The sequence below is a fragment of the Lissotriton vulgaris genome, chromosome 9 (genome assembly GCF_964263255.1).
Source record: "Lissotriton vulgaris chromosome 9, aLisVul1.2, whole genome shotgun sequence".
NCBI classification, from domain to species: Eukaryota; Metazoa; Chordata; class Amphibia; order Caudata; family Salamandridae; genus Lissotriton; species Lissotriton vulgaris.
Genome location: NC_141697.1, coordinates 322349285 through 322364972, shown reverse-complemented (window position 1 = coordinate 322364972; position 15688 = coordinate 322349285). Strand labels below are relative to the sequence as shown.

The 15688-nt window shown below is 48.7% G+C and overlaps 1 protein-coding gene across 1 annotated transcript in view; it reads left to right on the top strand.

The window, feature by feature from the left end:
• Positions 1-3048: 3048 nt before the first annotated feature.
• LOC147690056 (interferon-induced very large GTPase 1-like) overlaps positions 3049-15688 on the top strand; it is a 160589-nt gene continuing 147949 nt past the window's right edge. The window contains exon 1 of the mRNA XM_086937616.1: positions 3049-3134. The gene's annotated coding sequence lies outside the window, so the exon portion shown is untranslated. The remainder of the gene's footprint in view (positions 3135-15688) is intronic.

Sequence of the window (15688 nt, the reverse complement as noted above, 5' to 3'; positions counted from 1 at the left end):
TACAACAAATTTTGTTGTAAATGTATGCGTGGTAAAAGCATATAAAATGTAATGCCATGCGGTATAATGGCATTGCGGAGTCATGGTACTTTCGTAATGAAAGTATGAGGAGTGATGGTATGCGGAAAGAAAGTTGCGGAATAATGGGTGTTTACCCTCCCCCGGTAAGTACATTGGTATCTCGGCGGCCCACATCTTCAGCAACATACTCATATTTTTTCATCACCCATTTGAAAAATGTACAGGTCTCTCTCATTGATGGCCAGCACCGACATACACTTTTAGACACACCTCCCGCCACAAGTTCTAGAATTGCGAACTTTAGAGCTGGGGAGCTACATTCGAATCTCGGCATCAGCTCAACATCCTGTGATTCCAGGCAAATCATTTGTCTCCCCGTGCCTACCACAAATTAATGAGTTCTTCTGTAATGTAAATTGTGCTCATGCCATGTTGTCGAGTTAGCGTTATATAATATTGCAAGGAAAAATAAAGTAGGGAAACTCGAGTTCACACACTACTGAACGCGCACTCTTAATTGCATCAGCAGTGCACTGTGAATCGGAGCGTTTCACAGGCCTGTCACAGATAAGAAATGCTATCAAAACGAAATCCTACAAAATAATATACTACTGGCCGGCAGCAATTCATACCCGGACAACGTCGGGACGGGCTGCTAGTAATAATATAATAAAGAGAGAGCCCACACCTTTGATGCGGGTAATCTCAGGAACCACAGCCCCAATCACAACAATCAATACAGTTTTGGAAAGGGCAGTTGCAGCAGAAGGACATAGGCTATGCAGACGCCCACCATATACATTTAAAAGGTAAAAGAACTGTGCCAGCAAAGTAGTCCCTTGTGGGTGTGTCTGCGTTGTGCTGTGGGCGTGTGCTGGGGGCGTGACAAACGCTGGGGGCGTGTGGTACGTTCCGCCCTTCATGCCATGTCTCATATCGTGTGCTAATCCCACCCTGCTCCCTTTAAATACCCCTGCACCCCATAATCATAACCCACCCTTACTCCTTAAAATACCCCAACACCCTTAAAAACTAACCCATCTTAACCCTATGAATATACCCTGTACCCCAAAACCCAAACCTATCCCTAAACCCTAAAAATACCCCTGTACCCCAAAACCCAAACCTAGCCCTGAACCCTATAAATACCCCTGTACCTCAAAACTCAAACCTACCCCATAACCCTAAAAATACCCCTGTACCCAAAACCCAAACCTAGCCCTGAACCCTAAAAATACCACTGTACCCCAAAAGCCAAACCTACCCCTGAACCCTAAAATACCCCTATACCCCAAAACCCAAACCTAGCCCTGAACCCTTAAAATACCCCTGAATCCAAAAACCCAAACCTACCCCTGAACCCTAAAAATACCCCTGTACCCCAAAAACCAAACCTAGTCTGAACCCTAAAAATAACCCTGTACCCCAAAACCCAAACCTAGCCCTGAACCCTAAAAATACCACTGTACCCCAAAAGCCAAACCTACCCCTGAACCCTAAAATACCCCTGTATCCTAAAACCCAAATCTAGCCTTGAACCCTTAAAATGCCCCTGTACCCCAAAAACCAAACCTACCCCTGAACCCTATAAATACCCCTGTACCCCAAAACCCAAACCTAGCCCTGAACCCTAAAAATAACCCTATACCCCAAAACCCAAACCTACCCCTGAACCCTAAAATACCCCTGTACCCCAAAAGCCAAATCTAGCCCTGAACCCTAAAAATACCCCTATACCCCAAAACCCAAACCTAGGCCTGAACCCTAAAAATACCCATGTACCCCAAAAGCCATACCTATCCCTAAACGCTAAAACTACCCCTGTAGCCCATAACCCAAAACTATATCTGAACCCTTAAAATACCCAAACACCCCAAAACATATACCTCAGTACCCCAAAACATATGCCCCAATACCCATACTTACCTTATCCAAACAAAAAAAACATGCTTTTACCATTCATGCATTTACAACGAATTTCGTTGTAAATGTACGCGTGGTAAAAGCATATACAATGTAATGCCATGCGTTATAATGGCATTGCGGAGTCATGGTACTTTCGTAATGAAAGTATGCGGAGTGATGGTATGCGGAAAAAAAGTTGCAGAATAATGGGTGTTTACCGTCCCCCGGTAAGTACATTGGTGGCACGGCGGCCCACATCTCCAGGAACATACTCATATTTTTTCACCACCCATTTGAAAAATGCACAGGTCTCTCTCATTGATGGCCAGCACCGACATACACTTTTAGACACACCTCCCGCCACAAGTTCTAGAATTGCGAACTTTAGAGCTGGGGAGCTACGTTCGAATCTCTGCATCAGCTCAACATCCTGTGATTCCAGGAAAACCGCTTTGTCCCCCCCTGCCTACCACAAATGAATGTGTTCTTCTGTAATGTAAATTGTGCTCATGCCATGTTGTCGAGTTTGCGCTATATAATATTGCATGGAAAAATAAAGTAGGGAAACTCGAGTTACATACTACTGAATGCGCACTCTTAAGTGCATCAGCAGTGCACTGTGAATCGGAGCGTTCACAGGCCTGTCACAGATAAGAAATGCTATCAAAACGAAATCCTACAAAACAATATACTACTGGCCGGCAGCAATTCATACCTGGACAACGTTGGGACGGGCTATTAAGTTAGTCTTTGCCTTTGTCGCTGACTGGGGTATAATGACAACTGACAGATGTTCAGTTCGTTGACATCACAAGTTAAATAGACACTGAATGGGCTCCTAGAGTCTCTTTTGTAAGGGGCTAAACATTTGATATATAAATAGTAATAAAATAAAAAGCACGCCGTTTACTTTTTTAAATATGCCAAATTGTTATATGAATCCAACAAACGAATAAGATAGCATGAAGAGGATTCCGTCAATGAGGCCTGGTAGTTAGTTACCTTTATCTTCAACAAGTCAGAAACAGAAATTATCCTGTGTGGATATTTGGAAACTTCTCCAGTGCTGCATTTCCTGTAAATCGCGTGCTCACTTAGCAGAGCAAGAATGAAAGTGAAACTGTTTTAAAGGCGACTGCCTGCAGCGGTATAAATAGTGAAGGGCGTTCCCGAAGCCGTTAGACAAGGTCCGTGGCAGAACGGTGAAGGTATGTGTCTTTTATTTGTCCTCTCGTTTTATGCTAGAGTTGTTTTGATTCATTAATTTGCGAAGAATAGTAAAAACCTGTTTTTTTGTTTACTGTAAGATAATTGCCATGTTTCAGGCAGCAAAGATTATTGTTTCGATATATAATGTGTGCGTCATACTGAAACTAAAGTTTTAGACAGTCAATGCATTGTTTCGTTAATGTGAAATCTGGTCCACTACGTCATGTTTTAGTGATTTCTGGCGAGCTCGTGCAGAGGGTTACTGCTGCTGAAAGGGAGTTTGGACCTACTGTGATTCCAGCCGGAGTCACTGGGCACAGTGAGCAACAGGGGCCACTGCAGATAAGCTTTCTGCAGGATGAAGTAATGGAAACCAGAGGCGCACTTAAAAATTTTTTTTTTTATTAAATGCGATTTTATATAGCGCGAACTTTACCCGAAGGTGTCAGAGCGCTTTACATAAGAACCAGTTCCAAAACATTAGGACTAAGGAAACTTGAGGACCCACCCCCCTGCAGAGTACATGGAGCCCCCCCTTTCCCCCACCCTCCAGAGATAGGCGCTCTCAGGCCAGAGTATTGTCCCGCCCCCAAGACACCGAGGGGGCTGCGGGACGGACCCTATTTCGCCACTGTGCAAGACGTAAACTGGCGGTGTGCAAATGCTTTCGTATTCCATCCAGTCTGTTTCCCCTGCCCTTCAGCTGTCGTCTTCGAGAGCCTACCCCTCTATTGTCTTTGTGCACCTCAAGGCTGGCTAATGCAGAGCTCTTTCACAGTCCCTGACCCTCACTGACATAAGTTTCTATCGACAATAGCAGCAGCATGCTGCTTTTAAAGTGCTTCTCTTCACTTTGGGACAGACATTGGGAATGCCACAAAAGGCAATAATGATAAAATAAATAAATAAGCATTGGCAAAGCCAATAACTCTTGCTTACTCAATGCATTGGCCTTGTCAGTTGTTCAGGCATGTTTTACAACAGCACAAATGCTCCTCAATATCGCTGAAAGTAAAACAATAAGATTACAAAAATAACACTGACGCTGCCAGCAGGTACCATCATAGCGCTTCTGTTTCTTTCATTACTGCAAGGAGGGAGGGTGAGTGGGAATCAACACAACAGGAGGAGAGTGTGTGGGGTGGGGGAGGCAGCACAAACAAAGGGAACAATTAGATCTGATGCCTCCAGCTTTGGCACAGCACTTTTTTGTTATTTGGGGGTGAGATGACAGGTGGGGGAGTGACAACACATACAATGAAGGGAGGACAGGTGGGGGCAAAAAAAGTGAAATATGGCCAGCGAGAGCTTCCCCAGAGCTCTTTTTTGGGTCTCGGCTAGACGCTGTTATTATTCACACAGCTCTGATGATGCACCTCAGGCACGGGCTGACGCAGTTATAATTCACACAGCTCTGATGATGCACCTCAGGCAAGGGCTGACGCAGTTATAATTCACACAGCTCTGATGATACACCTCAGGCACGGGCTGACGCAGTTATTATTCACACAGCTCTGATGATGCACCTCAGGCAGGTGCTCACAGTTATTATTCACACAGCTCTGATGATGCACCTCAGGCACGGGGCTGACGTAGTTATTATTCACACAGCTCTGATGATGCACCTCAGGCACGGGCTCACAGCTGTTATTATTCACACAGCTCTGATGATGCACCTCAGGCACGGACTCACAGCTGTTATTATTCACACAGCTCTGATGCGCTCTCTAATACTCTTTACTAATAACTCTCTCCTACTCACTATCACCTTCTCACTCTACTACTTACTCTGTGTGTGGGTGCTAATGCAATAGGTCTCGCATATGCAAGCGATGAAGCCATTGGCAATGTAAATGACTATGCCATTTATATATGATTTTAAAAAAAATCATGAGCAATGCCAATAGCTCTACATTTAATGCTGCCGGGACCATTGCATTGTAAATGCTTGTTTTGTTATGTCGGGTGAGGTAGACCATGGAGGGAGGATGAGTAGGATTGCCAACAAGGACACCAACCGATGCTGCAACATGGACAGCGGAGGGAGGGTGGTTAGAAGGTGCAACACAGACAACAGATGGGAGGGTCAACAGGGACAACAGAGTGAGGGTCGGGGAAACACAGACAATGGATGTGGCATCATGGACAACAGCGGGAGGGTGGGTGGTGCCACACATACAATGGAGTGGGTGATGCAAAATGGACAACTAAACCCAGGGGAGAGAAGTATACTAGGGAGACAGTTGAAAAAGAAGCACTTTCGTATAGTGCTTAAACACAAAGAAACAAGCATTAAAAGTGCAATAGGTCTCGCCTTTTATAAAGTTAAAGCCATTTGCTTTGCTGTACAAGACCATTAGCAAAGCGAATGGCTTTAACTTAATCAAAGGAGAGACCTATTGCATTTTGAATTCTTGTTTTACCTTTGGAGCCGGTTCATGAAAAACAGATGTCAGTCGCAAAATAGTGGAAAAACCTGCAATATGTCTCCATGGACAACAGTGACTCTTTAGTGATCCCTCCCTAGCAGTTTTCTGAGAAGGCAAAACAGCGTTGATGGCTCGTGATTAAAAACATTCATTTTAGATGCATACTATGCCAATTTAAATAACGTTCCCGATTTCTATGGACCGCAATCAGATAGTCATCTGTTTATTTCTGGTATGGTGAGTTTTGCAAAACCATCAATGTAAAATAAAGCTAGCCCAATTACGTCGTTGTGGTGGTTCAGGGTGGTCACTATAAATCTGCATTCTACGTTAGCCCATAAAAAGGGTTTCGTGAAAATAAGCCAGCAATCCAGGGAATGAATGGAAAAAGACATTCCGACCGCCCGGCGCAGCTGCGGGCCAGAGCATGCGCCTCGTCCACTTTGTCACTCTTGAGTGCCTTCAAGGCGGCTGTGGCCGTCATGTGCCTGGCAGTGGGGCGAGCGGGGACCCGCTCCCGGGAGTATTGGGGCAGACGCAACCAGTGCCTGAAGGCAGCCGGTGGTCCTTCCTCTCTGTCCTGGTGTGGAGGGAGTTCGAGAGATCCTTTCAGAGCCCATATGATAGGCTATCCCTCCCCTAACAGCCAAATGGCAAAGAGCGCGGTGTCACTGAAGCGGGCACGGCGCTCTGAATCAAAGTAATAAAAAAAAATTAAATAAACAGCGTGGTGTCCCTGAAGCGGGCACCACGCTCTGAATCAAAGTAATTAAAACAAGCATTAGAAATGCAATAGGTCTCGCAGCATTAGAGTTAGTGCATTTAGAATTGTTTATGGGTTTTTTTGTAAATCTTTAGCATGAGGTTGAGGGTGAGTGAGGGTGAGTGAGGGTGAGGGGTTGAGGGTGAGTGAGGGTGAGGCTGAGGGGTTGAGGGTGAGGGTGAGTGAGGGTGAGTGAGGCGTTGAGGGTGAGGGGTTGAGGGTGAGTGAGGGTGAGGGGTTGAGGGTGGGTGAGGGGTTGAGGGTGAGTGAGGGTGAGGGGTTGAGGGTGAGTGAGGGTGAGGGTGAGTGAGGGTGAGTGAGGGTGAGGGTGAGGGTGAGTGAGGGTGAGTGAGGGTGAGGGTGAGTGAGGGTGTGTGAGTGAGGGTGAGGGATTGAGGGTGAGGGGTTGAGGGTGAGTGAGGGTGAGGGGTTGAGGGTGAGTGAGGGTGAGGGAGGGTGAGGGGTTGAGGGTGAGGGGTTGAGGGTGAGTGGGGGTGAGTGAGGGTGAGGGGTTGAGGGTGAAGGTGAGTGAGGGTGAGGGTGAGTGAGGGTGGGTGAGTGTGAGTGAGGGTGGGTGAGTGTGAGTGAGGGTGAGTGAGAGTGAGGGTGAGTGAGAGTGAGGGTGAGTGAGAGTGAGGGTGAGTGAGGGTGAGTGAGGGTGAGTGAGGGTGAGTGAGGGTGAGTGAGAGTGAGTGAGGGTGAGGGTGAGGGTGTGGGTGCTCCATTGGGCTCCCTCCCAAGTAAAGTCTGTCTTGAATGCAGGTAGCATGGGCTCATTACCGGCGGGTTCAGACAACTCAACAAAACTGTTCATTAAATAACAGTGTACAAGCTTAGTGGCTACTAAGCTTTATTGCATTCTCACAACCCTTGGCATCGGGCTGGTACAACCGACTGTAATCCAACCGTCATCACAACTGCTCAACATTCCAATAAGAATACAAACACTTTTTACTGCATCTAAACCACCTTCAAACAAGGATTCTGTTATGTGCACCAGGATAACCAATGCACTCTAATAGCAGAGAAGTAAGGCAGGAAACGAAATGTACATCAAGTGAAACACAACCCCAACCTTCTGTCCCATTGTAAAGGTTTTGTTGTCACCAAGTCAGTCGAGGCTATTATTGGTATTTGAAACCAGTGGTTCGTAATGAAGCAACCTTGTGATAAATTTGAGTCAATCGTGCTGTGGTGTTAGAGCAAGATTTAGTGAATGGGTTGACTTCACTGCATTTGAAGCCTTGCAAGTGGAATGCATACTACTGCCACAGACAAACATTTTAAACGACGAGAGTTGATTCATGTTCTTGCTGTTTTGGTGCATGAAATGCTCACGTGTTTAATTCATTGCTGGGGACGTAGTCTCTGAATGTTCATGGAGCACACGTGTATGTAGTGAGAAGGAAACATCGTATGGGTCGGAAAATCCTACTTAACTTTATTTTGTAGTACTAGTAACAGGCGCACCAGTTTTGTTGTAGTGGCAGAACACAAATTTACAGGCCGTGTTTAAATCTGCAGTACATAGCCTGCAAAACGTAATTGCGGATTTGCATAACATTGATTAAGTTGCTAAGTGACTCTGGGTATTGCCTTCGGATGTGGGCACAGTCCGTTTAGTACTAGAACTGTTTGCCTTTATTGGAGCATTTGGTCAGTGATTGAACACATTTTAGATTTTAATCCATCTGCAGCACCTTGCAAGCCCTTGTATCCTGCTCTATTTTTAAAGGGCGCCATTACATAGGATGAGCAATGCGCTTTTTGTCAAATCTGAATGTTGCAGCACAAAATAATTCCATAGTTGCCACTACTTACATGGCCGAAACGCGCATGGCACTGCAGCATTTGGCTGGTACGGCTTTATTTTAATTGAATGTATGTTCAGACCATACATTTGTTCCTTGCATAGTCTGCATGTCCAAGATGAGGCGTGCGTAGTTTCTACTAGGCCTCGCAGGTTAGAGCTCAATCTTGTTCTAGAATGTCTCAGACTCTTTGGAACGCTGAGGGAGGGGCGGAAGAGCCACGTCACGCGCTTGCCTGCACAAGGACCGCCACGTGCCCACACTCGAGACATTCACTTGCTAACGCGCGCAGCTGTGATCTTGTCCCGTGCCTGTAGACTGCGCACGCGCCGAGACGAAAAGATGAGCGCATGGGCGTCTCAGCGGCGCGAGGCCCGAAGGCCCTCTGCGGGGAACAGTGACGGAGGGTATCAGGAGTGGAAGGGGCTATGTGGCCTGCTGCAGTGCTGGCAGCGGAAGCAGGTAGGGATTGGTTGCGGTAATGTACCGTGACTAGAAATGCGACACGGCCCAATTGACACCAGAGTAACTGGATTTATATTGCTGAATACGGAAGACTCCCAGGGTTCAAAAAAGTGGTTGGCTTTCCGTCAGTTGTTAGACTAAATGTGCAAAACGGATCCTTAATTAGCAAGAACCTTGGTCTCCGACCTGATGGCCAATGCCTTATTGTTAACTGTTTCGGACTGATGTAAATAGACTGACTCGCTACACCCTGCCTTCGACGAACACTGCCTCCAGACTAGGCAAGTTTTTAGGGTCTACGTACTAACGAGACGTTTGCCAAGAAAAAAAATTAAACTCGTGAAAGGTTAAAACAGGAGGGAAGAGAGGGGAGGGGGGAGGAGAGCGAAAGGATCGGAGACACGGCGGGTAAAATAAACAAAAAAAAAGCCGGAGGGAAGAGAGGGGAGGGGGGAGGAGAAATGCGACACGGCGGGAAGGGGAGGGGGCGGAGCGGGTCAAATAAACAAAAAACAAGCTGGAGGGAAGAGAGGGGAGGGGGGAGGAGAAGTGCGACAGGGGAAATGCGAGACGGCGGGAAGGGGAGGGGGCGGAGCGGTCTGTGCAGGGGAAGCTGCCTCGGGCTGGGGGTGCTAGGAGAGGAGGAGGGGGGAGGAGAGTAGGGGAGGCACGGCCTAGCGGCCGTGCAATCAAGTAGTGAGGGGGCGGAGTTGTGGGAAGGCTGAGAGAGAGAGTAGGCGGCTGGGGGCATGTGCACGCGCATTTAAGCTCAATGCGCATTGAGCTTAAATTTCTCGTGCACTGCAAGGAATCGCCACGATTCCTTGCAGTGTGGATAAAGAGTGGATAACTCGCAATAGTCTCGCTTGCTCGATGCGCATGCGCATCGACAGGCGAGACCTAAAAAAGTAAAAAAACGGAGCGCAATGTCCTTGAAGCGGGCACCGCGCTCCGAATTAAAGTAATAAAAAGAAAGTAAATAAATGGAGTGCGGTGTCCCTGAAGCAGTCACCGTTCCCCTAATCAAAGTAATAAAGTGCAGCAAGCTAATAATAAACCTACTGTGTCACGCCGCGGGTAAAAGATTCAATCCCGCTGGGCGTGGATAAAAGGAGTCAGGGTGGCAATAAGCAGCGATTGGCCTGCCTTAGGTGCAATCATTGCACTGCCTTTGGCATAATTTGTGACACCAACGACAAGCACAAATGAAAACTGAAGGTGGAGCTTGGACATGGCTTTTGGAATAGTATCGATTCCAAGAAGCCTCGTATGACGAGGGCAGCGCTTGTGCTGCTTACGTCAGATCGAGACCTAAAAAGTAGCACCTAAAAAATTAGCTGTGGAAGGAAACATGTAACACCATGCTCCAGGGGAGGGACGAACTCAAGAAAAGGAGGGACACTTATAGAAGCTGATCAGTAAGAAGCAAGCAAATGGGAGTGACAATGATGCCAACCAATGCTAAGCAATGGCAAAGCCCACTGATAGAAAACAAAGTCTTGCAAGAGAACACAGGCAGTGTCTTGGGTGAGATCTAAATATGAGATTCTCTGGTAAGTGCACACTTTTAAAAGCTGAATTTTCAGTAAAGAATTTCACTATAGTCAGCAGCTGATTTTCATGTTGGGCTTGACTACCTGCTGTTTAAATTCATGCATAACACATTATCCACTGAATATTAAGTCCTTCCTAAAATTAGAGGTGGGCACATCACAGCAAGCTTGAGACAGATATCTGGCCCTGTCTGAGCTCGAGGTCCCCTTGGACCCTCGAACCCAAAATCAGCAATGCTTTCACATGGCTTCTGCCTGCCACCAGTGGTGTAGCTATCCATTGGCCGCCTGTGGAGGTCCCTGCATGAGTGGCGTAGAGTGGTGTAAAATAGAGTAAAGTGGCATGGAGTGTTGTAGAGTAGAGTGGCATAAAGTGGGGTAGAATAGAGTAGAGTGGAGTGGCATAGAGTGGAGTGATATAGAGTACCACAGAGTGGCAATGTGTGGAGTGGTGTAGAGTAGAGTTATGTAGAGAGACGAGTGGCCTAGAGTGGAACAGAATAGAATGGCAAAGAGTAGAGTGGCATAGAGTGGCATAGATTACAATGGCGTGGAGTGGGGTAGAATGAAGTGGAATAGTGTGGAGTGGCACTAAGTAGAGTGGCATAGAGTGGATTGGCGTGGCATAGAGTAGAGTGGGGTGGAGTAGAATGGAGTGGCGCAGAGGGGCAGAAATTGGAGCGGCATAGAGTGGAGTGACGTACAGTCGGGTAGAGTTGAGTGGCATAGAGCAGAACGGCCTAGAGTAGAGTGGCATAGAGTGGTTTATAGAAGAGTGGAGTAGGGAAGAGTGGATTAGAGTAGAGTGTCATAGGGCAGAGTGGCATGGAGTAGAGTTGTGAGAAATAGAGTTGCATGTTGTGGGGTAAAGTGGAGTGGGGTAGAGCAGAATGTCATAGAGTAGAGTGGTATAGAGTGGTGTAGAGTACAGTGGTGCAGGTGGCCTGGAATAGAGTGCCGTAGAGTGGCATTCTGTGGAGTGGCGTAGAGTAGAGTCTCATAGGGTGGTGTAGAGAAGATTGGAGTGGGGCAGAGAAGTGTGATGTAGAGTAGAGTGGCATAGAAAGAGGGTACAGTGGAGTGGAGTAGAGTGTCAAAAAGTAGAATGGTGTAGAGTAGAGTGACTTGGAGTAAGGCTGAGTGGAGTAGAATAGATAGAGTGTCTTTGAGTAGAGGAGAGTAGAGGGGCGTAGAGTGGCATTCTGTGGAATAGAGTGGTGCACAGTAGAATAGTGGAGAGTAGAGTAGAATGGTGTAAAGTGGCATAGAGTGGCATAATATGGAATAAAGTGGCATGAAGTGGTGCAGAGTGGAGTGGCATACAATAGAGTGGCATAGAGTGGGGTGGAGTAGAGTGGCATGTAGTACAGTGATGTGGTGTGGCGTAGAGTAGAGTGGCATAGAGTAGAGCAGAGTGGCATTGAGTGGAGTGACGTGGAGTACAGCAGAGTGGCAATGTGTGGACAAAAAGTGGCGTAGAGTAGAATGGTGTAAATTACAGTGGTGCAGAACCAAGTTTTGTAGAGTGCCATACACTGGAGTGGCTTAGAATGACATATAATGGAATGGCAAACAGTAGAGTTACATATAGTGGGATGTGGTGGAGTAGATTAGAGTGGCGTGAAGTAGAGTGGCATGGAGTAGAGTTGCATAGATTAGAGTGGTGTAATGTGGAGTGGCGTAGAATGGAGTGGAGTGGCCTAAAGTGGGGTGCCATAGCGTAGAATAGAGTGGCATGGAGTAGAATGGAGTGGTGTAGGGTAGTCAAGTCAAGTCAAGTCATGGAATTTGTATAGCGCACTACATACCCATAGGGTTTCAAGGCGCTTAGGAAGGGGAGGAGGATTACTTGTCAAATATCCATGTTTTAAGTTGCTTTCTGAATGCTAGGTGGTTCTGGGTAAGGCGAAGGTAAGCGGGGAGTGAGTTCCATGTTTTAGCAGCCAGGTATGAAAAGGATCTGCCTCCCATGGTGGTCTTGTTGATGCGAGGTACAGTGGCGAGGGCTTGGCTGGAAGAGCGTAGTTGGCGGGAGGGGGTGTAGAAGGACAGTCGTGAGTTGAGGCAATCTGGTCCGATGTCGTAGAGTGATTTGTGTGCGTGGGTAAGCAGACGGAAAGTGATCCTCTTATTGACGGGTAGCCAGTGGAGGTCTTTAAGGTGACCAGAGATGTGTTCGTTGCGTGGGATGTCTAATATGAGCCTGGCTGAGGCGTTTTGGATTCGTTGGAGTTTCTTCTGGAGTTTTGCGGTGGTACCTGCGTAGAGGGTGTTTCCGTAGTCCAGTCGGCTCGTGACCAGAGCGTGGGTGACTGTTTTCCTTGTTTCGGAGGGGATCCAGCGAAATGTTTTCCTGAGCATGCGAAGAATGTTGAAGCAGGAAGAGGAAACGGCGTTGACTTGTCTGTTCATTGAGAGTGAAGAATCCAGGATGACACCTAGGTTCCGTGCGTGGTCTGTTGGGATGGGTGCTTTTCCGAGGGCTTCTGGCCACCAGGAGTCGTCCCATGCAGAGGGGGATGTACCTAAGATGAGGACTTCTGTTTTGTCCGAGTTCAGTTTCAGACGGCTTTGTTTCATCCATTCGGCAACTTCTTTCATTCCTTCGTGTAGGTTAGTTTTGGCGGTGCTGGGGTCATCGGTGAGGGAAAGGATCAGTTGAGTGTCGTCCGCGTAAGAGATGATGTTGAGGTTGTGTTGGCGTGCGATGGCCGCGAGGGGGCTCATGTATACGTTGAAGAGGGTGGGACTGAGCGAGGATCCTTGTGGTACGCCGCAGATGACTTCAGAGGCCTTGGACTTGAATGGAGGAAGGCGGACTCTCTGGGTTCTTCCAGTGAGGAACGAGGTGATCCATTCAAGTGCTTTTCCTTGGATTCCGATGTTATTGAGGCGTTGTAAAAGGGTGCTGTGGCAGACTGTGTCGAAAGCCGCAGAGAGGTCAAGGAGGATGAGGGCGACTGTGTCTCCATTGTCCAGTAGAGTTCGAATGTCGTCTGTTGCTGCGATGAGGGCGGTCTCAGTGCTGTGTTTTGCTCGGAAGCCAGATTGAGAGGAGTCGAGGGATTTGTTGGCTTCGAGGAAGGCGGCGAGCTGGTTGTTGACAGCTTTCTCGATGACTTTGGCCGGGAATGGAAGAAGTGAGATGGGGCGGTAATTTTTGAGTTCGGTGGGGTCTGCTGTTGGTTTTTTCAGAAGGGCGGTGAGTTCAGCGTGTTTCCAGTCTTCCGGGAAGGTGGCGGAGTTGAGGGAGCAGTTGATGACGTCTCGGAGGTGCGGTGCTATGACGGAGTCTGCTTTGTTGAAGATGTGGTGAGGGCATGGGTCTGTGGGGGATCCTGAGTGGATGGAATTCATCAGGCGGATGGTGTCCTCAGTGGAGATTGGGTTCCAGTCGTTAAGGGTGTTCACGGGGGGGAGATGATCAGCAGATGGTGGGGTGGGTTGGTTTCCGGGTTGGTTGTCAAAGCTGTTGTGGATGTCTGCAATCTTGTTGTGGAAAAATGAGGCTAGGGAGTCGCAGAGGATTTGAGAGGGGGTGATGTCGTTGGAGTTGGCCGAGGGATTGGAAAATTCCTTGACGATGTTGAAAAGTTCCTTGCTGTTGTGGGCGTTGTTGTCAAGTCGATCCTTGAATGCTGTTTTCTTGGCTTTTCGGATCAATTGGTGGTGAGTGCGGGTGGCGCATTTGAAGGCGTCCTTGGTGCTGGTGGTTGGGTCTTTTTTCCAGGCCTTTTCAAGGGAGCGGCAGAGTTTCTTGGACTTCTTGAGATCATCGTTGAACCATGAGGCCTTCTTGCTGCCAGGTTTGCTTTGACGTTTTTTCAGTGGTGCTAAGGTGTCGGCGGTGTTGGATAACCATAGGGTGAGGTTGGCGGCGGCTTCGTTGGTGTTAGAAGAGAGGGCTGGGGAGTTTCGAAGGAGCGATGCGGAGATTTGGTCCGTGGAGATTTTGTTCCAGTTTCTTTGCAGGGTAGGTTGGAGGTGGATGTTGGGTTTTGGTTTGTTGTAGGTGAAGTGAACGCAGCTGTGGTCAGTCCAGAGGAGGTCTGTGGTGTGGCTGAAGGAGACATGGTTGCTGGAGGTGAAGATTGGGTCGAGTGTGTGACCTGCGATGTGGGTGGGGGAAGTGACTAGTTGTTTAAGTCCGAGGTTGGCGAGGTTGTCCACGAGGGTGGCGGTGTTGCGGTCGTTGATCTTTTCAAGGTGAAAGTTGAGGTCTCCCAGAAGGATGTAGTCTTTGGAGGGGAGCGCGTGTGGAGTGATGAAGTCCGTGATGTCTTCACTGAATTTAGCTCGGGGTCCTGGTGGTCTGTAGAGGAGGGTGCCTCTGAGTGTGGTCTTGGGGTCGATGTGTATTTGGAAGTGGAGGTGTTCGGAGTTGGCGAGGTTGGCGTCAGAGCTGGTTGAGATGCGGATTGATTTCTTATGGACGATAGCGATCCCTCCTCCTGTGTGGCTGGTACGGTCTTTGCGAGTGATCTTATAGTCTTCAGGGATGGCAATGGTGATGTCTGGTGCGGAGGAAGCGTTCATCCATGTTTCCGTAAGGAAGGCGATGTCCGGAGAAATGGTGTCTAGTAGATTCCATAGTTCAATGGCGTGCCTGTGGACTGATCGGGTGTTGAGAAGGATGCATTGTAGGTGGTCGGGGTCGGGGATCTGTGATGTGGTCGTGGCGGAGATGTTGACGGTGCCGCTGAATTTGCAGGAGTAGCAAGAGAAAGGTCCATGGGTGTGTCCAGGAGCGGCTTGGACGCAGTTGGGGGCGCGACCGGGGTTAAGGGCTAGGAGGGTGGCGGTGTCGTAGGTAATGCGGGAGGGCTGGGCAGCGCGAGGGGCAGGGGGTCTGGCGCTGGGCGCGGTCCAGGCGCGGACGGGCGTAGACGGGCTTACCTTTGGCGCACCTTCGGCGAGGCCGAAGCGCGTGGACGCTGCGCGTGGAGGCATTGGCCATAAATGGATGGTGGAGGGGGCGGAGCGTGGGAGGGTCAGCAGCTGGGAGGCGGTAGCGGGGAGGAGGGGCAGGGAAAACAACAACAGCAAACAAGATGGAGGTCAGAGGGGAGGCGTGGCAGGGGCAGTAGGTCGCCTGGGACAGCGAAAATTAATACAATAATACACGTTGCTGCCAGGTGGGCAAATACAGCTAAATGCAGTGCAGGGCGGGCGATGCTACAAACACATGCAATGCAGGGCGGGCGGCGCTACAATCACATGCGCTGTGAGCTATGAGATTTTGAAAACACAGCGCAAATTGGTCAAATGCAGGCGATCCGCTAATTAACAGAATGCAGGCGATACCGTGATGTTATTCAGCAGTGCGAAAATCCCCAGGAAGACAGCAGCAGTACTGGGAGAGGAGCAAGGAGGGAGCAACCGGTCAGGAGCGAGTCCGGGCGGTCACAGGGGCTGAAAGGACGAGGTAGGCTCTGTGAACGTGGGTGGGAGGGTCAGCAGCTGGGAGGCGGTAGCGGGGAGGAGGGGCAGGGAAAACAACAACAGCAAACGTAGAGTTTTATAGAGTGCATA